The sequence below is a fragment of the Botryllus schlosseri genome, chromosome 12 (genome assembly GCF_051294905.1).
Source record: "Botryllus schlosseri isolate E-star chromosome 12, Bs_hap1, whole genome shotgun sequence".
Taxonomy (NCBI): domain Eukaryota; kingdom Metazoa; phylum Chordata; class Ascidiacea; order Stolidobranchia; family Styelidae; genus Botryllus; species Botryllus schlosseri.
The window spans coordinates 5,805,857-5,818,728 of NC_137247.1; the positions used below are offsets into that span (position 1 = coordinate 5,805,857).

At 41.4% G+C, this 12,872-nt stretch overlaps 3 protein-coding genes across 4 annotated transcripts in view; 1 reads left to right on the forward strand and 2 right to left on the reverse strand.

Moving 5' to 3' along the window:
- LOC145452592 (uncharacterized) overlaps positions 1 to 12,872 on the forward strand; it is a 230,416-nt gene that overhangs the window by 98,359 nt on the left and 119,185 nt on the right. The window lies entirely within an intron of this gene.
- The window catches only part of LOC145452596 (uncharacterized), a 144,361-nt gene that overhangs the window by 89,211 nt on the left and 42,278 nt on the right, over positions 1 to 12,872 (reverse strand). The gene's annotated exons all lie outside the window — the stretch shown is intronic.
- Positions 1 to 12,872, reverse strand: part of LOC145452594 (reticulophagy regulator 3-like) — a 141,082-nt gene that overhangs the window by 85,932 nt on the left and 42,278 nt on the right. The gene's annotated exons all lie outside the window — the stretch shown is intronic.

A 12,872-nucleotide genomic window follows, 5' to 3' on the forward strand; every position in this document is an offset into this window, starting at 1 on the left:
CAAGCCTTCACAGTCTTGCATTTTTATAAAGTTTCATGGCTGGCGGACCGGCAGAAAAGTCATCGTGGACAATGGACAGGCTCTTGAGAACCACTGAAAAAGAGGGATATTCCATTGCAAATTATATTCTTTCAATTTTATGTATTTGAAAATAAGATGGTTCACCCACAGAGCAGCCTACTTGAGGGACACAGCCCGTCGCAAATTCAGGACCGGAGTACCTAGGGCAGTGGTTGTCAACCTTTTCGCCTTCGCGGACCCCTTCTGAACCGTCACGGACCCCGCGAATCCCCCGAAGTTTTAGTTCAAATTTAGCACAATTATCGTGCAATCGTCATCTGTCTTCTGCAAATGATAGCTGTTATAGGCTAGTGATAATATAGGGCTGGAAAGGAAAGGAAAGGACGTAGTTTATTTTTGTCCTTGATGTTTTTGCGGCATATACACCGACTCATGATATCCATACACACGATCAGCGCATATGCATATCATGAGTGCATGATGTGCATATGCCGCTGGACAAGGAAGTGCAGATATAGCCTTTACGACTATCTAAGTCATGCACCACCCCTCCATGCTATCCCAGTAATGCATGAGCGCCAAGCAGGGAAGCCATGGATACCAGTGTTACTAATCAGGTCTTTGGTCTGACCCGGCCGGGAATCGAACCCACGACCTACCGATCAAGAAGCCGGACGCTTAACCATTACGCTATCTTGATCGGCACAATGATTCGAGTACTCGAATCTGAATCGAGTATTAATTTCAATGATTCGAGTCGAGTAGTAAAAGACGATTTTTTCGAGTACTGAAAGTATATGCTCCACGCAACTGAAAATTAATTTACTGACGAGAATTATAGTTTTGATACTATTTTTTTCACTGAGGAAGCCCGACAACCTTGATTGGCCGTGTCGCAGCATAACAGTCATAGTACAAAGCTACGAAGGTTACTGGAAATAACACATTTCTGAAGTCATGATTATCCCACAACATTGTCAAGAAGTGCAATGAAATCGGTATAGTCGAAAAAAATACCGAAGTATCTTTAATGTGATGGATAATAGGCATTATGTTCTTTACGGTGGTATAAAAGGTACATATTTAAACTTCGACATGGCACATTCCATTGTGACGTCATAAGGAGTGATACTCGATTACTCGACTCGACTCAAAGCATATTACGTGATTCAGAATCGAATCACTCAGGTACTCGATTTTGCCCATGCAGCCCTATGATAAACAGTAACAAATGAATTTTCTTGAAGATAAATCGTACTATTTATGTAGAAATTGGGTTGACTTTATATTTTAAAGCGAATTCTATAACTGCCCCAAAGTTTCACTTCAAATTTAGCTCTTTCATAGTGCGACCGTTTTCTGTCTCCTGCAAATAACAACTGTAGGATAGTAATAAACAGCAACGAAGTGAACACTGACCATTCTTGAGAAAAATATCATAGCCTTTTATTTATGTAGAAATTGGAAATACTTTTATTAATTTAAAGCGAATTCTCAAGCTGAATGTTTTGAAATGCGCGGTCGTGTCTTGAAAATCCGCGCCTTCGATTCGGTATAAACGAGTGTTTAAAATCCGTTTTGACATAGAGAGGTGATGGCGAATGTAGGTTAATAACGTAACGTAACGCGTAATGCATTCAACGACACATTTGGGTGTGATCGCAACAAATATGGCACCGAAATTGACAAACTAATTTTTTCATTGAACATATACCACCCAGCCTTGTCATTTCTATCTAGTAGCTCATCTTGAAGTTATTATGGAAAAATGTTCATATCATAGGAGAAAAAGGAACATTTTCAAGTCACCATGATTGACTAATCAAACTTTTTATTTGAACACCGCAATCTCCAACGAGACACCTCCACACAGCAAAATATTTGTATCAGTAAGCTATTGGCAATTTAGCATCTAAAATGAGTCTGCACAGAGGATATTTCATCTGAGACGGTCATTCCGTTTATGTGAGTTCTGCTAGCTAGTAATGAAGCGAAACTGCCTCGTGAATTTCCTAATTCAGAAAAATCAAAATGAGGTTATCGACTATTTCGTAAATTTAGAGCAGGGGTTATCAAAGGGTGGGCCACAGGAGCATTTGAGGTGGGCCACAAAACTATTTAGAAAATTTTAGAATTAATGTAAGTTTAGCTATATTTGTTATGTTAAACGCTAAAAATATATTCATGAACCTTTTCATCCGACTCTGATGAGACGTAGTGGCACGTATGGAGTCAGAATGTACAAGTATAGAAAACGAGGGGACAAAGGGCGGATTTTTCCACTGGTTATGAACAATGTTCTCTCTAATTTTTGACGAGTCTGCGCACGCTCACCAACTCACTGCGCAGACCCTTGGAAAACGGTGCGTAACGACCAAAAATAAGGTCACCACTTCGGATTCTTTGTGCGCAACTTAGATTTTCTGTGCGCAGAGACCGCGAAAGCACTGCGCATTTGCGCACGTGCGCAGCTTAGAGGGAACATTGGTTATGAATACCTGCGGCTAACAGCACCTAAAATAATTTGGAGTATATAATAACTGGACGGTAATGCTGAAGTAACCATAAGCACTCCGGCAGGGTTAAATGTCGTATGCCGTTGAAAGGAGTGTGCAATAAACTCGGAATGAAGTGCAATCGATATATAGATTTGCTGTACTTCGGCAGGTCGTACTATTGTAAGATAAAAATAGCCATAATTGCACATTATTAGCATATTCTGGTGAAGGTATAGCCTACTGCACCACTGCAACGAATCGTAATGGATTGAGGATTTAGCAGAGCGCGTTAATCTTTGGTGTCGGTTTAAAATGTCCAGCCTGGAAATTATTGTACATGATGTAAGAGTCACATGAAATAATTGTATCACTGGATTGGATATTCTGACATCGCAACTTCAGTCGCAACTTCAGTTGGTTTGGTACGAGACATAGAATGTACATTGTACAGCATGCATATTAAAAAAACTCTTTCTCCACTTCTCTGCAGTACCCCATTCACTAATGAATTGTTTGAAGCTGGCCCAGAATGATTATATTTTACCCCAAAATAGTGGAACTAAAACCCCAATCACACAGTGGATCATTGTTTCGCGACGCGAATTGAGCTGCAGCGACGATCATAATACACAGGAGATGTAGCCTATGATCTACAGTGTTGGGATCAAGTCACTACCTTCGAGTCACGAGTCATTTCGAGTCATTGCACATTTTGACTCGAGTCAAGTCAAGTCAATCGATTTTCAAAGGTGACTCGAGTCAAGTCAAGTCACTCGATTTTTGGAGGTGACTCGAGTCAAGTCGAGTCAAGTCAAGTCAAGTCACGAGTCAAGTCACAATTCAAGTCAAGTTGCCTTTTCGAGGTATGAGACATGAATACGTCATTGCATTTTACTAGCTGTCTGAAATACAGATTGATTCTGAACCGATGAACGAATATAGAGTTAAATATACACGCAAGAAGGCGCTGTATCGGTCACATATGCGTAGAACTGGTAAACTACGTAAGTAATTGCATAGCCTCAGTTTTTTGTTACCAGCCAAAATAGAGAAACCAATTGATAAGATGCAATACAATATGAAATACAATTCGAGCCCGCGCCGATGGCTGAGGAGTATATTATTATAAACTATATTCGAATTCAATTTCAATAAAACGAGAGGTTTAGGATAAGGTGAGAACAGAGAACATAAATGGATATTTTGCTATTACATTACTTTATTACTAGTTTACGACAACGTAAACTGTAGGTTTCGATCACTTCGTTTGCGCTCAATTTATTTGTGAGAGAACAATGGAGGATCAGTAAAACACGCGATCATTGAATGATTGGGCGATTTCAAGGGTTACACCAGAGTTTCGCGAACAATCCGAACATATGGAAGATACAGTGATTTTTATCGAAACCGATCTTGATGACTTGAAATTGACTCGTGAATTTTGGTTCGAGTCACGAGTCAATCCACATTTCTGATACGCCGAGTCAAGTCAAGTCAAGTCATTTTAGCAAAGTGACTCGAGTCAAGTCAAGTCATACGAAAAAGGTGACTCGAGTCTGACTCGAGTCAAGTCATGACTCGAGTCATCCCAACACTGTGATCTACCAGGGCCGTAACTGCTGCACTTAAATAATGCCAATCATAGTTTCACTGTGGATATCAATCATAAACAAATCTCCTTATGTGACTCAGCAAAATATCTTGGCGTCACCATTGATGCCAAAATGTCCTGGAAGCAGCATATTGAATGCACAATATCAAAACTAGCTCGGTGTGTGGGAATAATGACCCGCCTGCAATCTTTGGTTTCCAGATCAGTACTACGAACCATCTATTTCTCTCTTTTCCACTCTCACCTGCAATATGGAATCGTAGTATGGGGAAGTGCATGTACAACATTTTTGTGCAGAATCCGAACCCTGCAAAACCGTGCGATACGGCTGATCTCATCTGTACCTTTACGTACCAAACTATCGCCTTACTACCGTAAGCACCGAATTTTGCAAGTTGACAAACTATATCGCTTCGAAGTATCAAAAGTCATTCACAAATATTTTTCCAATAGTTTGCCTCCTGTGTTTGATGACTTTTTCATACCTGCCAAAAATGTCCACTCCCACTACACGAGATCCTCGTCTAAAGGAAATATCTACTTACCCCCACCCAATAGCAACCTAACTAAGAGATCTATCGACTACTCGGGACCTATCATCTGGAATGCATTACCACCACACATCCGTGAATTGACTTATAATAGATTCAAAAAAGCCCTACTTGATCACTTCTTGTCGTTACACTAACACTGTTGCCCTACCTCGCCCAGACATTGCTTCATTGATCATTTGCTACCATCGTTTAATTTTTCTTCTATTTTATTTTTTTAACTACTGTAACCTTTTTTACAGCCAGACTGCTTAGAGTCAAGTGTACCTGTTTGATGGTGGTGTGATCAGGCTAGATGACCTTCACGGTCTTATCGATCATTCCTATCTAATACCGAATACTGTGCAAGCATATTTTCTGTACCACCATCACTGCCGTGTGTTATGTATTTTGGTTGGATGAAAATAAAGACTCTCTCTCTCTCTCTCTCTCACCCAAATCCCAAATTGGGGGGATCGAGGAAACGCAAGATTATTTCGTTGGTCGTTTGTTGGAGGATATTCATTCAACTTGAGAGGTGGGCCACAGTACATTTTCAAACCGGAAAATGGGCCACGGCCAGGAAATGGCTGGGAACCCCTGATTTAGAGGCTTCGCAGACACCCTGAAAATGCTTCGCGGACCCCTGGTTGAGAACCGCTGATCTAGGGGAACGAGTACAGTATCGCCTGCCGTCAGTGGGTTGAGCAGATTCGAGTATAGCCTAACTGGGCGATTCATTATTATCACTGAGGGGGATGCCGCTATCGTATGAATGACGTGGATAGCTCAAACATGTAGGCCTACCTTGTGTGCGACCAAAGAGAATACAATGTTTTTAACGATTTATTTCGCAACTTTTTGACCATACCATTTCACAGCACCCTATGGCGATGCTATGGGTTGATTACAACTTCACAGATGCTGTGGATTGATCGCCATTTCACAGAAGTCATTTTCACTAACATGCGTAGCTCCTTTACTATATGTTTTGTATGCCGTGATACGAGAAATCGAGGTTTACAGCCCTCCACGGTCGAAAATATAATTCTCGTTCATAAATTAACCTCTAGCGCAGTGGTTCTCAAACTTTTTAGGACACCCCCCCTGCATGAAAGTGAAAATTTCCCCGCGCCGCTTATGGTGACATCACAAAATATTAAATTAAGAAGTGCAAATCAACAGGAGGCCAGTAATTCCAGCTGTTAGTTTGATGGCACGGAAAGTTACAGCTGATCATCATCATCATCATCATCATTGGTTTATTAGCAATTTTATCAGTTCAATACACCACAAAAAATGCGATACAATGAAAAGACAGGAAGATGTCGAAGCGACAAGGAGCAGTCTATGGAATCGGACACCCACCTTGGCCTAGGCGATGTAAAGAGGAGGCATGCACACTGAATGAAAGTAAAGAATATAGTATAGAAAAAGAAAGCGACAAGAAATAGGGCGGCATGTCATGGGAAGCGAGATCGATAGGTCATTCGTGGTCCGGTAATCTTGAGAATGGACTGTATTTATTTAGTAGCAATTGCTTGTATTTCGACTTGAATGTGGACATGCTCGTCGACTGTCGGATGGCCGGCGGGATACTGTTCCACACATCAGGTCCGGCATATTTGATAGAGCGATGATCTTTTCGGTCGATCATATGATATTTGGACGACGTGGACGCGCGTGTGTTGTACTTGTGCGCTTTTGATTCAGAGGTAAAGAAGTCATTGAAATATTCGGGGCAACGACCGCAGTGAAACTGATACATAAACTTGGCGATTTCTAGTTTCCGCATGTCTTCTATGTTTAGGACGCCGAATCTCTTCAGCAGCGACTTATTGGATGGGCAGCCAGGCCCCTTCGGGGCCCTAGCTATGATTCGGAGTACTTTATGCTGTAGTTTCTGCAGTGGCTTGAGTGCAGTTTTACTGGTAGCTCCCCAACAGAGGATGCCATAATGTATCTTCGATTGGATTAAGGATTTAAACAGTATCAGAAGAACCCATGCTGGCATGAATCGCCTAAGGCTGTTGAACAGGCCGCACTTCGGTGATAATTTAGTTTCTAGGGACTGAATATGACTCTTCCAGGACATGTTCGAGTCCAGTAAAACTCCGAGATATTTGGCATTATCTGTGTTGGAAACGGGCTGACCAGTGATATTAACGGTTAGGTTATTTTTTGAATTTACTGTCAGCAATTGCGATTTCGAGGCGTTTATGCAAAGGTTGTTCTGGGCCGTCCACTCATGGACTTTGGGCATTTGGTCACCAGTCAGGGCATCCAGCTCTGCCGTCGAAGATGCGGAAGAGAGGAGGTGAGTATCATCAGCGAACAGTGTGGTGTTCAATGAGGAGGTTTCAAAAATGTCGTTGACATATAAGGTGAAAAGGACCGGTCCAAGTACCGAGCCCTGGGGCACACCACAGGTCACCAGGTGTCTGAGGACAAGGTGTCTGAGATCGCAACCATTTGTTGGCGTCCAGTGAGGTAACTTTTCATTAGCTGAAGTTGTGGGCCCCGAAGTCCGTAACGCGCCAATTTCGAGATGAGAATTTTATGATCTACGCAATCAAACGCTTTTTTTAGGTCGAGAAAAATGCTACATCCCACATTTCGCTTCCCTGAGATATCATAATACTGTTCGGCCACTGTTAGGAGGGCATGAGCGGTTTGGTGTTTGTTTCGGAAGCCAAATTGTTGAGGGGAAATGACAGACATTTTGGCGAGGAATGAGGACAGGCGGGAGAGGAGCAACTTTTCGAATACAACCCCGATGAACGGGAGAACGGATATCGGACGGTAGTTGGTGACATTAGTTCTATCCCCCGCTTTGTGTACAGGGACTACTCTGGCTTTTTTTAGATAGCTTGGGTAGACTCCATTTTCTATCATGAAGTTGAAAAAATGGGCCATATATTGACCGATATGCAGGCTTATCATTTTTAAAAACCATGATGGGATTTGGTCATAGCCGTCGGCCTTGTGCGATTTCAGTTTGTGGATGGCTACTTCTACTTCGTATTTGGTCGTAGGTTCAAGCACAATTGACTGGGATATCGATCTCACCTCTGACCTGGCCGACACAGGTTTTGTAATAGAAGAAGCAATATTTGGGCCTACGTTACAAAAATATTCATTGAAGTGATTCGCGATAGCCGCCGGGTCTGAAAGTTTGTTTCCTGTATCCGAATCAGACATGGGGTAATCACGATTAGTAATCGTAATCGATTACGACGATTACAGCATTTTCAAGTAATCGTAATCGCAATCGATTACATTCGAAAAAATCCCGAAGTAATCGTAATCGTAATCGACTACTTCCCATATTTAATCGATTTTTTTTGTGAAAGAACGATTACTTTTTATTTGTACAAGGACTGTGACATAAACTGAACACTCGTGAACAAGGAATACATATTATACCAGTTATTGAGAGCACAAGCGTCGGGTTTTCTAATGCCACTGCTCATTATTACGTCAGAGGTAGCCTATTAGCTTTGCTCGTCTTTGCGTGAGAAGTGTCCAGTCCACACATAGTAAATAGATATTCGGTGTACATTACTGTGATTGTAAGAAAACCCATCGTGCTGTAAATCGGGTTATCAATACATTTCAGACACCACTATACCTCGCAACAGGATATTTAATCACCTCTCTGCCTAAGCAACTTGTGTATTGAAGTTTGGTTCCGCTTAGTTAAACTATAGAATGTAATAGTTCTAATTCTATAGTTAAATGCAGTTTCAGTTTTGCTGCTTGGCGAGCAGTAGGCCCATATGGTACGAACCTACACCAGACAAAGGCTTGAAATTTTGTACTCGTCAAATAAAACATTACGGTTTCCACAACGGCGCATTAAAATCAACAGCTGCTGATATATATCATAACTGAGTCGTTGGTTTGCCGTTTTCGTAATGGCAGCCTGCATTACATTATCTGCATTAAGTTGAAGGCAGAATTTTATGTTCACTTTCTCTTATTCTCATATTATTCTACTCAAAACGGGTGCCAATCACTATTTTTTTACTGAACATTTGGACCTGCCGCCATAGCCATCGGCTTATATACCATGTTAGCGTGGGTTAGAATCAGGATCAAAACCGCAAAAGTTTCCCCACCCAAATATTGGCCTTGTGCCCCCATAGAGTAGTCAATTTTGAAGTTGAAGATTTCATTCATTCAGTAATATTGGTAATTGCATTATATTGCATTTTTACTCCTATCTCAGCGCCCGATTAACCTGAAGAGCAGGGGGCGCGTAATTCATAATTATAACACCTGGTATCTTGCAATAATTACTTTATTGTATGCTTTTAATTCGTGACCTCCGGTCTGTTATATAGCCAAAAGATATTGATTGTAGTGGCCCAAACATATCAGACTAAAAGAAAAACTTGCGTGAGACGCACTCACGAATTGTCATGTGTAATGTTCTGTGGGTGCCCGGGTGGCATTTGCGTCGTGGGCTCAGATTGAAAGGAATGGACTGTTAGTCACGCCCACCCAGCGCGGCTATTGACAATGGACACATACCCTAAGTTTCCGCCAATGTCGTTCTTTAGTAGCACCCTTCGTGGAGTCTCATGTTGGCCGAAACTGCATATGTCTTTTGATGCGTCGAGGAGCGGTATTGAATGGCACCTAAATGCCTATTACTATGAATGATACATGCTTTATTTCTTGAGGGGGAGACGTAGGCATTTCGAAATCAATCTATCTAGACTTCTAGAGACATTTAAATCGCAAAGCTCAAAGAAAATTTCCAAGTTAATGAAATCTCTCGAAAATACTCTATAATTTATGTTGGTTTACGAAATACTTTTGAGTAGCCTAGGCCTACCCTCCAACCACGCTCCCCACCTTATTGGGGAATTCGGGGTGCGGCAGTTATATGGACCTGGCAAGAATGCAAAACGTTGTGTGCGATAAACCGTCCTCTATAAAATGGGCAATGGGTACATTATGACGTAACAAGGAAATGTCCCATCTTTTGTAAGGACAGTTGTTATATCATTAGGCCTATTCAGAGCAATCCATGTATTGTCTTCCAATATAACTACTACGATGCAAAATAAATGTAATCGTGAGTAATCGTGATTACTTTCCCAATGTAATCGTAATCGTAATCGGCTACTTCCTGATTTTGCTGTAATCGTAATCGTAATCGTAATCGCGTGATTCAGAAGTAATCGTAATCGCAATCGATTACATTCATGAAGTAATCACATCATGTCTGATCCGAATTCACAATTTCCGAAACAGACTTATGGCCTTTTTTTCGATGTAGGAGAGAGTTAAGTCCTGACCATGTTTTTCGAGAGTCCTTTATGTGTCTGTTGAAAAATCTCTCATTGTACTTTGCTTTTTGCCTTGGAAATGAGATGCACGGTGCGATTCCTGAAACGTCGAAATCTTTCTCGTTCATATGATGATGAGGGAGTCTCAGATATGAAATTCGTACTATACACAGAGCAACGACTAAGAAACTGAGGTAAATCGCGCGGAGCACGAAAAACATCTGGGAGTTGAATGTGACATCGCGCCCCACTCCAGTTAGAGAACCACTACTCAATCAATCAATCAATCAATCAATCAGGTTTATTGATATTTTCATCGTTTCAAAACATCACAAGACTGCGATACAATGAAAAGGTAGGAAGGTGTCGAAAAGCCATTAGCCATTAAGATCAGACACCCACCTTAGCCTAGGCGAAGTAAATGAGAGGCATGCACTTGCACACTGAATGAAAAGTAATGCAGATAATATAAGAGGCAAGCGACAAAATGAGGTGGAATGTGGCGGAGGGCGAGGTCGATGTTAGGTCGTGGTCCGGTAATCCTGAAGACTGGCTAGTATTGAATTAGAAGAAATTGCTTGTATTTCGACTTGAATGCGGACATGCTCGACGACTGTCGGATAGCCGGCGAGATGCTGTTCCACAATTGGGGTCCGGCATACTTGATAGAGCAATGCGTTTTCTTGTATTCAGTCCTGATCATATGGTAGTTGTTCTTCGTTGACGCGCGTGTGCTGTACTTGAGCGCTTTTGTCTCCGAGGTGAAGTAGTCGTTGAAATTTGAGGGACATTGACCGCAATGGAACTGATACATAAGTTTAGAACACCAAATCTTTTGAGAAGCGATTCATCAGTGGCACATCCAGGCCCCCGTGAGGCTTTGGTAATGATAGGGCTACGCATGATCCGATGTTGAAGTTTTTGCTCTAGTGTCCAGGACCCTATAATTTCAGTACTCCAAATTGTGCCTAGCCTAGGGTTGCCATACGTCCGGAATTTCCCGGACATGTCCGGAATTTCACTGAAAAATCTGCGTCCGGGAGGAATTTCTAAAATATGCCTAAATGTCCGGAATTTTGAAGGCTTCAAGCAGGGTCAATTTTTTTTCGTAAATCAACATAAACAGTATTATTTTCAAGCAGATTTACGCTATGCAAAATTTTTCTTCGCGCTGCGCGCGAGTTAATGCGACGCATGATGATATTGGTATGGGCACCTGGCACTACTCTCGCCGAAAATGCAATCAAAATAAATATAAATAACCATCACTTACTAAAGTAAGTCTGATTGTAACCGCAATTATAAGATATAATGGTATATTCCTAGAGTTGGTTAAGGTCGATTGGATGCTTCTGTCACAGACGGGGGTTCCAAATCTTGCGTTCGTTCGCCTTTATCTGGGGATCGCGATGATGTTGGACGTCGGCTTCCTAGGCCGTTAGATAAGTTTGGGAAAGCTGAATTTTTTTAGTAACCCGCTTATCAAGCCTTGAGCTTTGCCACGTAACATTTTCAAATGGGAAATGAAGTCGCGACCATAAAAGGCTGGAAATCACCGGATGTGCAACCTGTTGGTGCATTTTACAATGGCCTAATACATGGAAGAATCAATGCTATTGAGAGAATTCATACATAAAATTTAACAGCCAAATACATATAGTAAGTGCCCAACAAATAACATCAACTACCCTATGGTGGCCCCAAGATCAGTGCTTTTTTGGACGGAAGGGGGGAGGGGAGAAAAAATGTTCTTTCGGACCTGATTAAAACATAACCGCACCAACCGCAGGGCACATAACCGCACCAACCGCAGGGCTCTCAAACACAATCCTGACAGGCCAGACAACGGCCGCCAGATGATATCATCCAGCCCGTACGTAGAGGAATCTATTGGGGCCATTCCCAACCTGGACAACAAAAGTTGGAACCACCACATTCCCAAATCTTCTGAAATTTGGTACATGCATAGATGAGTTAATTTCGAACATACTAAAGTTTATTTGAAGAAAATTGATCCCCGGTGTCAAAAGTTATGTCATTTTGAAAAATTGACGATTTTCTGCTCATTTCGGCTCTGCAGCCTTCAATTTTATCAATGTAAAATTCAAAAAGGTGTAAACAGATGTTAGATTACAGTTGAGATTTGACACTGGGTTTTCTGAGCAACTAGTATATTGGTCTATATTCCCATGTGGTATTGAATGCCATACAGTCAAAAAAACCAAAATGAAAAAGCTATGGAAAATTGTCTTTGTAACCAGCTTTCATATGATACCCTACTCGCTTGAATATACTTATAAGGTTTTGCTCAATTCGCATTCTAGATTGTGTAACGCTTGACCGATTTCAGACCATCAACCAAGTTTCGCCTCAATTTAACCTTTAACACTACACCGCATGAAATTCAATACCACATGTGAATATTGACCAATATACTAGTTACGCAGAAAACCCAGTGCCAAATCTCAACTGTAATCCAACATCTGTTTACACCGTTTTGAATTTTACATTGATAAAATTGAAGGCTGCAGAGCTGAAATGAGCAGAAAATCGTCAATTTTTCAAAATGACATAACTTTTGACCCCATGGATCAATTTTCCTCAAATAAACTTTATTGTGTTCGAAATTAACTCATCTATGCATGTACCAAATTTCAGAAGATTTGGGAATGTGATGGTTCCAACTTTTGTTGTCCAGGTTGGGAATGGCCCATTGTAGACCCTAGCAAGTAGCAATCACCAGATCTCACATTACAGATGGCCCAATTCATGACCTATGCTCCACTCCATTCCTGTATAGTGTATAAAGTCGATGGGCAATGTTTGTTATTGTGACGTCATATTGACAGTCAATGTGGTACACCTCATTTTAAAATCCGCTAGGGGGCGCTAAAGAGTGTCCAGAATTTGC